Below are 16,014 nucleotides of genomic sequence, written 5' to 3'. Positions count from 1 at the left end.
TCCTCTTTTTTGAATTTTCTTCCCATTCAGGTCAAGCGCAGAACACTGTTTAGGGTTCCCTGAGCTATACAGTAGGTTCTAATTAAAAAGCTAAAAATACAGCTATCATATGATCCATCAATCCCACTACTTCATATATACCCAGACAAAACCCTAATTCAAAAGGATGCATGCACCCCAATATTCATAGCAGCACTATTTACAATAGTCAAGTTGTGGAAGCAACTTAAATGTCCATGGATGGATGAATGGAAAAGAAGATGCGGTGCATATACACAATGGAATATTACTCAGCCATAAAAGGGAACTAAACTGGGTGATTTATGAAGACATGGATGGACCTAGAGACCATCATTGGTGTGGTTTTTAAAACATTTCTTTTATTATAATGCAAACTTTTAAGGTATGGAGTCATGGGTAAGGCAATTAGCATAAGGCTGGGTGCCTTGAAGAGAGTTGTTAAATATGAATTCTTCTCGTTAGACATTTATGTTTTTCTTGTACCTCATCCCATCTCTCAGAAAGAAATCAGTGAGTTTCATTTTTTTGAATGAGTAATGTGGTCTGACAACCTCTGGGAGCAAATGCCTGTCTATGCAGCCTTAAGCGTGCTGCTCCCACCGCTGCCATGACCTCCCCTCTCACTCCCACTGGTCCACAGGCTGATGGCTTATCAAGGTCAGCTCATACCTTGACTCCTTTCCACCCATAACATGGCTCTTTCCCCTGCTGGCTCCCCTTCCTCTGACCTCTGTCAGCACGTGTGATTGGTTTTAGTGAGTTAGCATTTCCTCCTCATTGCTACGAAATTTTCAATTGTCCGTGAAATTACAAAGCTATGTAGTCTAGTCAAAGCTATGGATTCTCCAGTAGTCATATATGGATGTGAGAGTTGGACTATAATGAAAGCTGAGCACCAAGAATTGATGCTTTTGAACTGTGATGTTGGAGAAGACTCTTGAGAGTCCCCTGGACTGCAAAGAGATTCAACCAGTCAATCCTAAAGGAAATCAGTCCTGAATATTCATTGGAAGGACCAATGCTGAAGCTGAAGCTCCAATCTTTTGGCCATCTGATACGGAGAACTGACTCATTTGAAAAGACCCTGATGCTGGGAATGATTGAAGGCAGGAGGAGAAGGGGACGACAGAGGATGAGATGTTTGGATGGCATCACCGATTCAATGGCCTGAGTTTGGGCAAGCTCTGGGAGTTGGTGATGGACAGGGAGGCCTGGCGTGCTGCAGTCCATGGGGTCACAAAGAGTTGGACACAACTGAGTGACTGAACTGACTGATGAAATTACAGCATGAAACCTGCTTTATACTACTTGTAGTCTTCAATACATGTTCATAGGTGGAATGAGTTCAACTTAGTTAATTTAGAATATTTTAATAATACATTGAGACTACAGATGCACAACTCATTGTTCTGAGGGAACTTTCTGCTCTCCTGAAATTTAGTTATTCAAGCTCCCCAAAGCTTCTCTGGTGGCTCAGTAGCAAAGAATACACCTGTCAATGCAAGAGGTGTGGGTTTGATGGTCAGGAAGATTCCCTGGAGAAGGAAATGGCAATCCACTCCAGTATCCTTGCCTCAGAGATCCCATAGATAGAGAGTCTGGTGGACTACAGTCCATGGGTTCATAAAGAGTTGGATACAACTTAGTGACTAAACAGCAGCAAAGCTTTTTGGTTTCCATTTGTACATAAAGCACCAGAAATTTCATTTTCCCTTCATTTCAATCTTATTTCTCCGCATTTCAATAAATCCCCCCACAGGAGTCACTGGGATATAAACCACCACCTAATAGGGCAAACAAACATGAGTTAGCATCTCTAGGACTCTATTCTCATTACTTTTCCATAGCCAAGTCCCTTTTAGAAATGTGGGTAGTTTTATTTCTATCATGTGCAGCGCTGAACACTGTGATATTCAGGCATGGACCTCCCCACTGAATCCTAAATCTTCTCTAAGTCTTCACCCCCTTATATCAGCAGAATAATCAAGGTTATAATGGACCAGGCAGTCTTCCAGGGTCACCTGTATCTCTAACTTGGATATATTTGACCTAGAAGTTCCCCTTCTTAGAGCTTGTCCCCTCTATGAGTTTTCAAGATGGACAATTCTGATTTTATTTTTTTTAACTTTTTATTTTATGTTGAAATATAGTTGATGAACAGTGTTCCGTTAGTTTCAGGTGTACACCAAGGTGAAAATATTGACTTTAAGAGAAATTATGAAATGGAAATAATTTCTATGGTTTAGGAGATTGGGGAACACACAGATGACATTTAGAAGTCAGTAATTGCACAAATATGTGTGTTGGGGGTGATTGTCAAAAGATTAAGAAAACTTGGTAAAGAGTTGTTTTTATGAAATTAAACTGAGAAAACAACTTTTTTAGATGTAACTATGGCTTAGATGTAATTATGAAGCTTAATTATTACCAGGAGATCCTACCTGCAGTATCTTATTCAGGCCTCTGGAAATACATTTGTTTGCATTTTTCTCTTTCACTTTTTACACAAAGAATTAGCTTGGTTCCATTTTCTTTCATCTTTCTGTAACACTTTTTCTCCCCATTTCTCTGCTACTACCTTCACACATAAACATTTATTTAAAAAAATTATCAGTCTATTTTATTGTTGGGCTTCCTGGGTGGCTCAAACAGTAAAGAATCTGCCAGCAATGCAGGAGACCCAGGTTCAATCCTTGGGTCGGAAAGATCCCCTGGAGAAGGGAATGGCAACCCACCCTAGTATTCTTGCCTGGAGAATCCCATATTTTAATCAGTATGCTTGCTGGTAATATGGGCATTCATGACCAAAGGAGTAACAAATCAAACCTAATTTTGTGAGTCATTGATAATTTGATAATGAAAGACTGTAAGCCTCAGAAACCATGTCTACAAGGTCTTATGTTATTACAAAGTCTCAAGAAAATAAATCACCACATTTAAAGGAATTAAAGGCTCACATTCTTATGTGGTACAATTCAGAGAGAAAAGTTATTATTTGAATAACACAAGAGTATCTCTCTGCTTACCCATCCATCTACACAATAGAGAGCTCCTAAACTTTACTCTTGCTATTTTTTTTCCATTCCACAGCACTCTCTACCCCCAGGGGAAAAAAAACACACATAAATGGAGCAACCATGTACAGGAAGGAAGACTTTACAAGCAGGTAAGTCTTCCACCACTGAAACCCTGCCAAGGGCAGACTGTGCAGCTCATGTTAAAAGAAGGAGAGGTTGGTTATGACTTGCATGGACCACTCTGGCTTGTCTCATACTAGATAAAATTAATGGTTGAAAAATTCAACTAGACTTTAAAGCAAAATCTTAGATACTAAAACCTGATCTTGGCCATGATAGCAGCAAATAATATCTCTATACCAAATACAGATATCTATTTATAAAAGAAAAGAGTTCGACTTAGACAGTCACATCTCAGACCAATAAAATGCCTATTTAAACTTCTCCCTAGACAATGTAATCTACATGACTGCATTATACCCAGGACATGAAAAGGAAGAGAAATACATGACTATTCAAATGTATGTTTATTGGATCAGTAGATTGTACTTATGTTGGGGCATATCTCTAGCCACTTTTCACTAGAATGTCTTCAGGGCACTGTTGAAGCCAAAAAGCTGTTCCTTGGGTTTCTTGTTTCAGTGAACAGCTGGACATTTAGAGGGGAAATAGACATAGTTTCCAGTGAGACAACAAACTATCAAATTTCTAAAATCTGAGTTTATTTGTCAAATGAAAAAAGTCTTGGGGACATAAAATATGTTATCGATTGTTTTTATATGAAGTAAATGTAAAATAGGAAAAAATAATTAGTAATATTTTAAGTAAATATCAATGGAATAAAGTTGACAGATACTAATATATTCGTGTTATTGTGGGGGCTTCCCTGTTGGCTCAGATGGTAAAGAATCTGCCTACAATGCAGGAGCCGCGGGTTCAATTCCTGGGTCAGGAAGATCCCCTGGAGAAAAGAATGGCTACCCACTCCAGTATTCTTGCCTGGAGAATTCCATGGGTAGAGTATACTTTTAAAAAATATTTATACTCATCAAAAATAATAATAAAGTCTTCTATAAGTATAAATTAAATATTATATGTATATGTTTTTAATATAAATATACTCATCAAAATAATCAAATATTATAAATTACAAATATTAATTATTAAAAATACTACAAATATTTATACTCATCAAAAATAATAATAAAATCAATTTTGAATGCAAATTCCCATCATTATATATACACAAATGATCTTCATGAGTATTATTCTTTAATATGGGATATTTTTGATATTGTCATGTACAGAACAATTTTTTATGACAGTTAACTGACTTTAATAAAAAAGGAGGCTAAGAAATTTTTTGGCTGAAAAGTGTTGTAGTTACTTTTCCCCTCTCCACAGATCTGTTCCAGGTTGTACAACTAACGTCATGCTGTTCAAACACGGGTCATTATAAAGTTAGACACTAGGTGGCAATACAAACCCCCCAAACTGGAGGGTCTTTGTCTATCGTTTTTAAGTCTGAAATCCAGTCTATCTCGGATTTTGAGTTTCACATAAAAATTAGAAATAGAAAAACTGCAATATTTCCATTACTTGTCCATCACCACAAAGGCTCCTTTCTTTCTGATGAACACTTAGCAGTTTAGGCAGACCAAAATATTTCATATGTTAATGACGGATTTGGAAAATAACCTGAGTACATGTATTAATTTAGTTGTCATGTATATATTTTGCTGTAAAAAGGTATTGAAGATAACACATTGTTTATCAAATGCTGAAAAATATATTATCATTTTATTGTAGCAAGATATGTGCTTTTACACATGCACATTATCTATGGGTGAGATGCAAAATTCACTTATAACATATCTCGATACTGATGATTTAGAAACCCTTTTAGCACTCCATTTCTAATAGAATGAAGATTTCCTCCCAAAGGGAAAAACAAGCAGGAATCTTATTGCCAATAAGGATGTGCTTTCCTCAAAATATGCTAACTGTGAGGAAGAGGAATATTCTGATCAGGAACCTAGGTTTAATATAATCGTGTTTGTCAGTAATATTCATAAAACTGCTGTTAACAATGTGTTCAAATTCTCGTGTAAATGATGCAGGATTTCGGTGAGGAAGGAGGAAGGATAGAGTGTTTGAGAAGTGAGGTACCAATCAAAATGAACGTTTATTGTTTTGGCTGTGCTGTATCTTCAATGACCTTGCCCTAAGCTGGGCTGATCACCAATTCAGTTCTGGGTTCGACTCAAGATGCCGACTGCCATGGACAGGGTCTGTGTGGCTGTAGTAGCTGGTTACTTTCAAATTTGCTTCCAGTATTCTTAACCCTACATGAAGTGAGTTGAATTTGGAAGGAATTTTTCTAGTGAAGTAATTATAACACCTTTTTTAAGTTCAGTACCAGACCAGGTTTTTGAAGTTAATTTCATGATTATGTGCTACCAGTATTAATGGATGATAGTCCAGAGATTGAGCAGTTTTGAAAATATGCATTTTTACTTTATCAGATTAAAAACTCATTCCAGATTAAAGGAATCTAGAGATACAGCAGCTAAATACAGTGTGTGATTCTTGCTTGAATCCTGGATCCATAAAGTAAAACGTTGAGGGCTATAGAACACATTCTCCAGTGTGTTTGACATTGTGGTGTTGCAGGAAAACATTCCTGCTCTTAAGTGATAAAACTGAAGTGTTTAAGAGTTGAAGAGTTATATTATTCTTCAAAAAGATAAGCATAAAAAAGCATATCTATGCATATAGAGAGGAGAAAATAAGCAAATAAGGCAAAGTATTTAAAAAGGGAAAACCTAGGATAAATTAATGTTCATTCTGTTCTTTTAACTTGTAGGTCTGATATTTTTCAAAACAAAAAGTTGGGAAAAATGAATTTTCCCTCTGAAAATATAACACCATAGAAAATAAATAATATCAATATTCTTTTCTACTTACCCAGGATAGGCCATTTTCTCTAGATGAAATGTGATCTAGACATTTCACAATTAAGATTGACTTGATGTAACTGACAAAAATTTTTGTCTTACAGATAAGATAGGAATGATGATACTTGATAGATCATAGGGATAAATTTGGGGAAAAAAATCTGATTTTTTTATAAGAAAAACTACCATCTCTACAGTACTCCCAATTGCCCCAGGCTGAATCACTGGGCATTTGATACACAATATTCCATGGAGGCTGAATCACTCCTGCTCAGCAAATCGAAACTATGCTTCTAAAAATAAAATTTTCTAACCAGAACCAGAGCCTCAGCCTCCTAAGTGATGTATCTCTCACAGTGTTATCTATCTAAAGAATTTCCTCACAGGATATGTGCTTATAATCATCTCAATGTCAGTAAACAATTCAAAAGAATAAAGGATTAGGAAATATCAAATATGGAATATTAGCAACCATATTTTGTTATTGAAACTGCTGGGAGATCTGGCTTCGGGGGCATTGTGTAAATGAAGAAAGCTGTTAAACTTGTACTACAGTTTTAGTTAGCAAAACAACCATGAAATGCTGTTTATTTATATGTGCTCCACATTGTTCAAAACGATTGAGGCAAACACACAATAAAGGAAAAATTTAAGATGTGAATGCCTTAAAAAAGGGAATTACATCCATTTGTTGCCTTGGCACATGTTAAGGTATAAAACTAATCTAAATCCATGTGTCAGGCTTTTTAACAAATGAATAGAAATTTAGTTTCATCTAGTTTTCATGTATCTTCTGAATGGAATTATATATATTTCAAGCTTTGTTGAGATACTAGGATTTAAAGTGGATGCTTAAATATAATTGATGTATTTTATTTTCATTATACATTTGCTTAGCATGCTTCCACAAATGTAGCAATTTTTTAAACAATCTGGCTTATAAACACATCTACCTTTAGAGCCATTTAAAGAATAATGGGTTATCTCTGATAACCATTTTTCCAGAATAAAATGACTAAAATGCCTTTCTCAAATCATGGTACTTTTACCTGTAGTTTTTAAAATAATTTAATTATTTATTGAATTTCTTAAAAATTGGAGATAGCCCCCTTCCTAGTTTCAAAGTACAGTCACATTATTGGTTTCTTGAGGCCCTAAATCTCTTTCTGAATGGCAGAGTGTGTTTACTTATTTGCAGTTAGATCTATCAGATGAAAAAATTTTTAGGAGCGAAACATTTATATATTATTACATGTAAAATATATATATTATCAGGTTATGTGGGACACAAATGATAAGTAGGAGAAAAAAACTTTAGGATAAAACTTTAAATAATTTTCAGAACACGCTTTCAGTCATCTAAAAGCATGCATGTGGGAGGCTGAGAAAAGGGGAAAATATCACCTTATCTCTAAGGAGGAAAAAAAACCCCCTATTTTATAGTTAGGAAAAAAGTTTGTTAAGCAGAGAGGACATTGTAATTTAAATTTCTTAATGGGAAGACAAAATTCTAAAGGAGAACAGCTTAATTTCTTGGTTCTTTTATTCTGGAATCAACTTCTGGATCTTGAGACAGGGTGTGAAAGTTGTTTGCTTTTGGCCAACTTTAGACTGGCTGTGCTGTCCTCAGTGGTTAAAGAGAACACCCCCGCCCCCACAGCACCCCAGGTCCAGTTGCTGCTTCCTGCCAGGTTTGCTAGGTAGGAAACCAAGAGTGAGGACAAGCCGCTCTCCTAACCCAAAACACAGGCGCAGGTGGGCAGCACATTGGGATCTTCTGGGGGCATCTCTGGATGAGGGACTGAGCCCTGGATCCCTAGAGACTTTGTGTTGAAAGACAGTGGATTTTCAGTTGAGTCAGGAGATTCAGGCTTAGCTCTGCCTTTTCTTTTGATAACACAGAATTTATCTTCTCAATTTCAAAACCCAGTTCAATGACAAGCAGAGAGTCGTATAAGTAAAAGCTAGGTTCTCCGCAGAAAGCTTCTCTTCTCTCTCTCCCTCCTTTTTTTTTTGGTTTGTGTGTGCTGCTTTGACGTTGAGATCATTGTCACTTCCCATGGGCTCTGGTTTTCCTCCTTACAGAGCAGAAGCCAGCTTTCATACATTCATAGCAAAAATGAAAGAAAAGGAAGACTTTCAAAAGAGAGACTGACTTGCTTATAAAAAGCCTGAACTCTTTTCAGATGTACCCGTCTTGAACGGCTCATCGGGCTGAGAGGTGGTGATGGGTCAGGAAACTGACAGGCACCTGGGGAGGCTGAAGCTTGGGCTTAGTTGGGAGGCATGGTCAGCACGGCCACACACCTTCCTGTCTGATTTTTCCCAGGTTGGCGCTCGGCTGGCTTTTAGGCTTGTCCTTCTTTTCGAGCAACGTTTATTGTGCATGTACTATGTATAGGTTTACAAGATACCCTGGGCTCACATTTTCTAAAGAGCAATCTGGATGATCTTTCCACAATCCTCTACACCACTGAAGATTTTCTTCCTTAATTTTGATAAATATCATTTTAGTTAGGACCACGGTACCATACTTCAAAGGGATGATCTGAAAGGTAACTTAAGACATCATGTTATCGGGGTGATAATTACTTTTAGTCAAGTCAAAATTCCACTCTTTTTCAGTTGAAATAGAAAGAAAACTTTCTGTCAGGCTCCCTTCTACCTTTCAATTTTGACTAAGGAAAGCGCTAATTATTAACCAGTCAAAGATCACCGAATCTTTGTTCCAAGTGCCTGTTTATTTCTTGGTTCAAGAATCATCTTCTTTCATTGTTATCAACTGGACAGTGAGATGAGTTTTTTTTTAAGAACTTGTCTTTAAATTAACACTGTCCTCATGCCAGTGCTTCTCTGCTCCTTGAAGTGAGAAGCTACCCCAAAGTTGCTATTTATATAGGAAAGGTGCTATTTATATAGGAAACCAGAAAATACTGCATCACATGAAATAAGAATTTTTTTGTGCTAGCAGAAAATGTGACATATATAAAGTAGAATTGGCCCTCCATATCTGTGGATTCTCCATACATTCAACCAACCGTGGATCAAAAATATTTCTTAAAAACTTCCAGAAATTTCCAGAAAGTAAAACTAAATATTCACAACTATTTATATAGCATTTACATTGTATTAGGTATTGTAAATAATCTAGAGATGATGTAAAGTAAATATGAGAATTTGAGTAGGTTATAGGCATATAGTACACCACTTTTTGTTTTTGATGTCTGAAAGTGGAGAGGATGCCCAATTACAGCCTTCACTTTGAGTCCATAGAAATGAGTATTCTTATGTCAAGTTTTTAAGCTGATGTTTTTGTGCTGGTTGTTTATTTTGTCTTTTGCTGGTAGACAGTTGTATGTTCTCAAAGATGAAGAAAAGTTTATGTAAATAAAATTTGAAATCGAAAACATGTTATCCACAAATAGTAACTCGGTATCTCCTGAGGCATGGAAAAAAGCTGCTGATATTTTATCAGTAGGAAACCTGTGGCACCTTGGTTGCCAGTGTCCTCAGAGGCTTCCTTGAGAACTATTCACCTGGATGGTTGTTAGAATGTGTTTGTATATATATATATATATATAGAGAGAGAGAGAGAGAGAGCTGTGAAAGAAATCAATAGCTTTTTTTTCCTGTCACCTTTCTTATTATCTTCTTGATAATTTCTTTTTTTTTTTCTTCTTCTAATTTTTAAAGTTTTGTTTTAGGTTTTCCTCGATTCCCCACATTGATGAACCAAAGGAAAAAAAATTTCCATTTTCAAAACATGAAAAATGAAGCAAAATGAACAGCCATATGCCTCAGATATATACTAGGAATAGTTTTCTTTTACTATTGTTTAAATTACTTTCAATTGCACTCATTCTCCTTTATATTTATTTTGCATTGTTTTTTATATAATTGTCCTTCCCCCATATTATCCCTGTTTTCTACTCCATCGCTGCTCAAATGTTACCAGTGATCACAAACTAATGCCACTAAACAGGATATAGAACATTCATTCATTTAATTCTCTGACGTCGATTTCCTGTTCCTTTACGTCATAAACAATCATCACTTTCATCTTTTTAAAAAGGGGAAATGAATGTTTTAGTAAAGTTGAATTAAAAACCCTGATATTTTCAGTGAATGGCTGAACTCAATTTCTAGCTTTCCCTTTCACTTAGGAAATCCCGAGTGCATTGAGGGACCAGTTTAGGCTTCAAACAAAATACAAAAACTCCTCAGTGCCTATTTGAAGAAGTTGCATTGAAAGCAGTAGCTGGGCTGTTGCCAGTGTAATGAACCCCTGATCAAAAAGGATTCAAGAGAGTTTAAAAAATGAGCTTGACTTTAAAAGACAATAAAAGCAGGGGAGATGGAGGTTGCAGGGTGGAGGAGGAAATGACCAAGAAAAGAAAGTATTTTAACTTTTATGCCTTGTAATTCTTTGCCTTATGAATCATTGTATCAAAATTTTAAAATGAGAGAATGCTATCACTCAGCTTTTTGCAATATTTCCCCCCTTTTAATTTCACTAAGAACCTTCTAGAGTTTCACATTGGAAGCATTTACTATCCAAAAAAAAAAAAAAATCCAGCATGTACTTTTAAATGAAGATGGAATTAAAATGAGTGGACTCTAATAGGTATGGTGGTTGAACATAGCTTTACTTTTCACATGCTTTTCATCCTATCATATTTTGGGGGCTTACTTTGTCTTTTTCACAATGTCTTTTGATTTTATGAAGATTCTTTCCTTTAAGCCTACCCTTCCAGTTCATTCTGTAACAAGCTGAAAATGCTCCATTAATGTCAGCTATTAGAAGAAGGTGGCGCTAGTGGTAAAGAACACACCTCCCAATGCAAGAGACGTAAGAGATGCAGATTTGATCCTTGGGCTAGGAAGATCCCCTGAAGAAGGAAATGACAACCCACTTCTCTGCTTGGAGAATCCCATGGACAGAGGAGCCTGGTGGGCTATGGTCCATAGGTTCACAAAGTTGGACACGACTTAAGCGACTGAGCATTAAGCATGGATGCATTAGATGACTTTCATAGCCTTTGTGTGTTGTGCTTAGTCACTCAGTTGTGTTCATAGCCTTTAAATTTTAGTTTTGTACCTTGGGAGGGACATGAACACACACACACACACACACACACACACACACACACACACACAAAGCAAGCTCTATTCACTAACAGAATTTTAATTTGTTCATCCTTATGGTAAAGAAAAGCAATTGTTTTTTTATCTTTGTAGCCTTCCAAGAGAACTTCCTTCTCTGCAACTGAAAATGTTGCATGTAGTTTGGGTGCAGAGACTGGTAGCTGTAACTGTGGAAACGTTAGTATTTCCAGCAATACACAAAGCTTAGGATGGAGTTCTTTTCCATAATGTGCAACCTGAGAGATACTTTTGAAAAATAATTGGAGTGAGTGATCAAGCATTTGTTCTCTCGTGGGCCTGAAGAGCTCTGTGTCAGTGGCATGTGTGCCTGATCTAGAGTTGGAGGAATAAGCCTACTTTTGTGGTCTTAAAGAGCTTAAAATTTCACCATTGACTGAAGTGTCAAGAGAGTTTGAAAACAAGCAAGTTCTACAAAAGCTCAACATCCTAAAAAAGAAAAAAAGGAAGGAAAAGAAATGAAATGATTACCCATAAAGAGACTCTTAACAGAGATGATGATTCAGATTTATGTTGATGTAAATCTACTATAAAATAGAAAAATTTTAAAGAAAGTTTTGTGCTGAGAAAGCATGGCAAGTCACTCATATTATGACCGTCTTCATGATTATCATTGACAGCTATGTTTATGACCAAATTAAGCAGATGGCACTTCAGTTTATTATCAGAGACAGTCAACCAAAGTGAATTAAAAATGCATTATTTAAACAGTCATAAACAAGCATCTCCACTTAATAGATAAGAATGGACCAGAGAAGGAAGACAGTGTTCACGTGGTCAGTGAATTTAGGAACAAGCTTTTTTGACTTTAAAACAGTGAACTTTTCAGATATGACTTTGATTCCATGAGTATGAGTTTAAATCTGAACAGAATATACTTCTTTGTGTTTTGCTTGAGTGTTCATAATGTACCAGACTAAGCTAATATACAATTTACAACGTTGATCAGTTCAGTTCAGTTGCTCAGTCGTGTTCCCATGGACTGCAGCACGCCTGGCTTCCCCGTCCATCACCGACTCCCAGAGTTTGCTCAAACTTGAATCAGTGATGGATCCAACCATCTCATCCTCTGCTGTCCCTTTCCCCTCCTGCCTTCAATCTTTCCCAGCATGAGGGTCTTTTCCAGTGAGGCAGTTCTTAGCTTCAGGTGGCCAAGGTATTGGAGCTTCAGCTTCAGCATCAGTCCTTCTGGTGAATATTCAGGACTGATTTCCTTTAGGGTGGACTGGTTGGATCTCTTTGCTGTCCAAGGGACTCTTAAGAGTCTTCTCCAACATTACAGGTCAAAAGCATCAATTCTTCAGCACTCAGCTCTCTTTATAGTCCAACTCTCACATCTGTACATGACTACTGGAAAAACCATAGCTTTAACTAGATGGACCTTTGTCAGCAAAGTGATGTCTCTGCTTTTTAATATGCTGTCTAGGTTGGTCATAACTTTTCTTCCAAGAAGTAAGTGTCTTCTAATTTCATGGCTGCAGTCACCATCTGCAGTGATTTTGGAGTACAAGAAAATAAAGTCTGACACTGTTTCCATTGTTTCTCCATATATTTGCCATGATGGGATGCCGTGATCTTAGTTTTCTGAATGTTGAGTTTTAAGCCAGCTTTTTCACTCTCCTTTTTCACTTTCATCAAGAGGTTCTTTAGTTTTTCTTCACTTTCTGCCTTTAGGGTGGTTTCATCTGCATATCTTAGGTTATTGATATTTCTCCCTGCAATCTTGATTCCAGCCTGCCCTTCATCCAGCCTTGCATTTTGCATGATGTACTCTGCATATAAGTTAAATAAGCAGGGTGACAATATACAGCCTTGACGTACTCCTTTCCCAATTTGGAACCACTCCGTGTTCCATGTCTGGTTCTAACTCTTGCTTCTTGACGCGCATACAGATTTCTCAGGAGACAAGTCAGGTGGTCTGGTATTCCCACATCTTGAAGAATTTTCCTCAGTTTGTTGTGATCTACACAGTCAAAGGCTTTGGTATAGTTGATAAAGCAGAAGTAGATATTTTTCTGGAACTCTCTTGCTTTTGCTATGATCCAACAGATGTTGGCAATTTTATCTCTGGTTCCTCTGCCTTTTCTAAATCCTGCTTGAACATCTGGAATTTCTCAGTTCACTTGGAGAATTTTGAGCACTGCTTTGCTAGCTTGTGAGATGAGTGGAACTGTGTGTCAGTTTGAACATTCTTTGGCATTGCCTTTCTTTGGGATTGAAATGAAAACTGACCTTTTCCAGTCCTGTGGCCCCTGTTGAGTTTTCCAAATTTGCTGGCATATTGATGCAGCACTTTAACTGAATCATCTTTTACGGTTTGAAATTACTCAGGTGGAATTCCATCACCTCCACTAGCTTTGTTCTTAGTGATGCTTCCTAAGTCCCACTTGGCTTAGCATTCCAGGATGTCTGGCTCTAGGTGAGTGACCGCACCATTGTGGTTATCTGGGTCCTAAAGATCTTTTTTTGTATAGTTTTTCTGTGTATTCTTGCTACCTCTTCTTAATATCTTCTGCTTCTGTTAGGCCCATACTATTTATGTCCTTTACTGAGCCCATCTTTGCATGAAATGTTCTCTTGGTATCTCTAATTTTCTTGAAGAGATTTCTAGTCATTCCCAATCTATTGTTTTCCTCTATTTCTTTACATTGATCACAGAGGAAGGCTTTCTTATCTCTCCTTGCTATTCTTTGGAACTCTGCATTCAGACGGATGTATCTTCCCTTTTCTCCTTTGCCTTTAAATTCTCTGCTTTTCTCAGCTATTTGTAAGGCTTCCTCAGACAACCATTTTGCCTTTTTGCATTTCTTTTTCTTGGGGATGGTCTTGATCACTTCCTTCTGTACAATGACACAAACCTCCGTCCATAATTCTTTAGGCACTCAGTCTATCAAATCTAATTCCTTGAATCTATTTGTCACAATGTTCATGTGTGGCTCAAATCAGGAATTTTTTCCCCATCTTTTATAAGCACAAGCTGTGTGGCTCTTAGCAAATAATTTGGTGGTAATTTCTCACAGTCCGTATAGAAATTAATAACATTTCATCTTCTTTCCTGTAAATCTTATCAGTTTAAGATTTATCAAATCTTATCAGGCTCCAATACCTGGAGATCTTTAAACAATTGGTAAGACATGGGAAATAGATGGGGAAACAGTAGAAACAGTGTCAGACTTTATTTTGGGGGGCCACAAAATCACTGCAGATGGTGATTGCAGCCATGAAATTAAAAGACGCTTACTCCTTGGAAGAAAAGTTATGACCAACCTAGATAGTATATTCAAAAGCAGAGACATTACGTTGCCGACTAAGGTCCGTCTAGTCAAGGCTATGGTTTTTCCAGTGGTCATGTATGGATATGAGAGTTGGACTGTGAAGAAAGCTGAGCACCGAAGAATTGATGCTTTTGAACTGTGGCATTGGAGAAGACTCTTGACAGTCCCTTGGACTGCAAGGAGATCCAACCAGTCCATTCTAAAGGAGATCAGTCCTGGGATTTCTTTGGAAGGAATGATGCTAAAGTTGAAACTCCAGTACTTTGGCCACCTAATGCAAAGAGTTGACTCATTAGAAAAGACTCTGAGGCTGGGAGGGATTGGGGGCAGGAGGAGAAGGGAATGACAGAGGATGAGATGGCTGGATGGCATCACTGACTCGATGGACGTGAGTCTGAATGAACTCTGGGAGTTGGTGATGGACAGGGATGCCTGGCGTGCTGCGATTCATGGGGTCGCAAAGAGTCGGACACGACTGAGCAACTGAACTGAACTGAATGGTCAATGTTTAGAAAACTCGCACTGAAGACTTTATGTGCATATAATTGTTTCAATCCTTTTCTTAGTTACCAATTTCTTTTAGGTTGATAAAAGAACTGCACCTATAGCATGCTTATGTAAGACAGTCACTTCTGAAATAACACTTTATCAGCATTTGTGACATCTTAATATATGTTAAATTAATCACCCTAATTATTTATCAACCTGAAATGTGGATTTTATTTCTGTCTTAAAAAACAGATGAACTAGTGTGAGAAAATCAGAACATTATGGGAACCACTTTCTGGGAAACAATATGGATGGAAGAGGACAATGTGCTTTTGATATCTGTCTTTGGCTTCCCCTAAAAAGTGATTTGCCATAGGGCTCTGTGGATGGATGGCATAGACTTACTCATTTTACTTAACAGATAAAATGAAAACCAGTAACACAAATGATAGGAAGAAGATGGTTTTTAAAAAACCTTTCCTTCCTATTGTGTGTGTATGTGTTAGTGGTGTGTGTGTGTATGTGTGTGTGAGTGTGCTCAGTTGTGTCCAACTCTTTGCAAACCCATGGACTATAGCCCACCAAGCCCCTCTGTCCATGGAATTCAACAGGCAAGAATACTGGAGTGGGTTGCCATTCTCTTCTCTGGGGCATCTTCCTGACCCAGGGACTGAACCCGCGTGTCCTTCATTGCAAAGCCACCAGGGAAGCCTTTCTTCCTATTATCTATATTTTAATGTTTAATCTTCAAAATTGAGAGTAGAAATGGAAACACAAAACCTGCCAAATCCTGGTCGCTTCAGAAAATAAATGGCACATTGAATTGAATCCATGATTATCCAAGAAATGTACAGGAAGAGAATAATCAATGGATTATTGGTAAAAACAAACAAACAAACAAACACTTATTGATTTGTTTTCTAAGTTTAAAAAAATGATCCAAATCATAGGGAAACTCTTTAAAGGAAAATGCTAAAAATATTCTTTAAAAACACAGGGTAAAAGCTGACATTTCAGACTCAAAGTAACATTTGGCAAGGGCCTACTCTCATGATGTGTTAGTTATGTTTAACTCTGGTTTTTTTTTTTTTT

This window comes from Budorcas taxicolor, chromosome 8, assembly GCF_023091745.1.
Source record: "Budorcas taxicolor isolate Tak-1 chromosome 8, Takin1.1, whole genome shotgun sequence".
NCBI classification, from domain to species: domain Eukaryota; kingdom Metazoa; phylum Chordata; class Mammalia; order Artiodactyla; family Bovidae; genus Budorcas; species Budorcas taxicolor.
The sequence above is the reverse complement of the archived record's forward strand: the minus strand, read 5'-3'. Positions refer to the sequence as shown.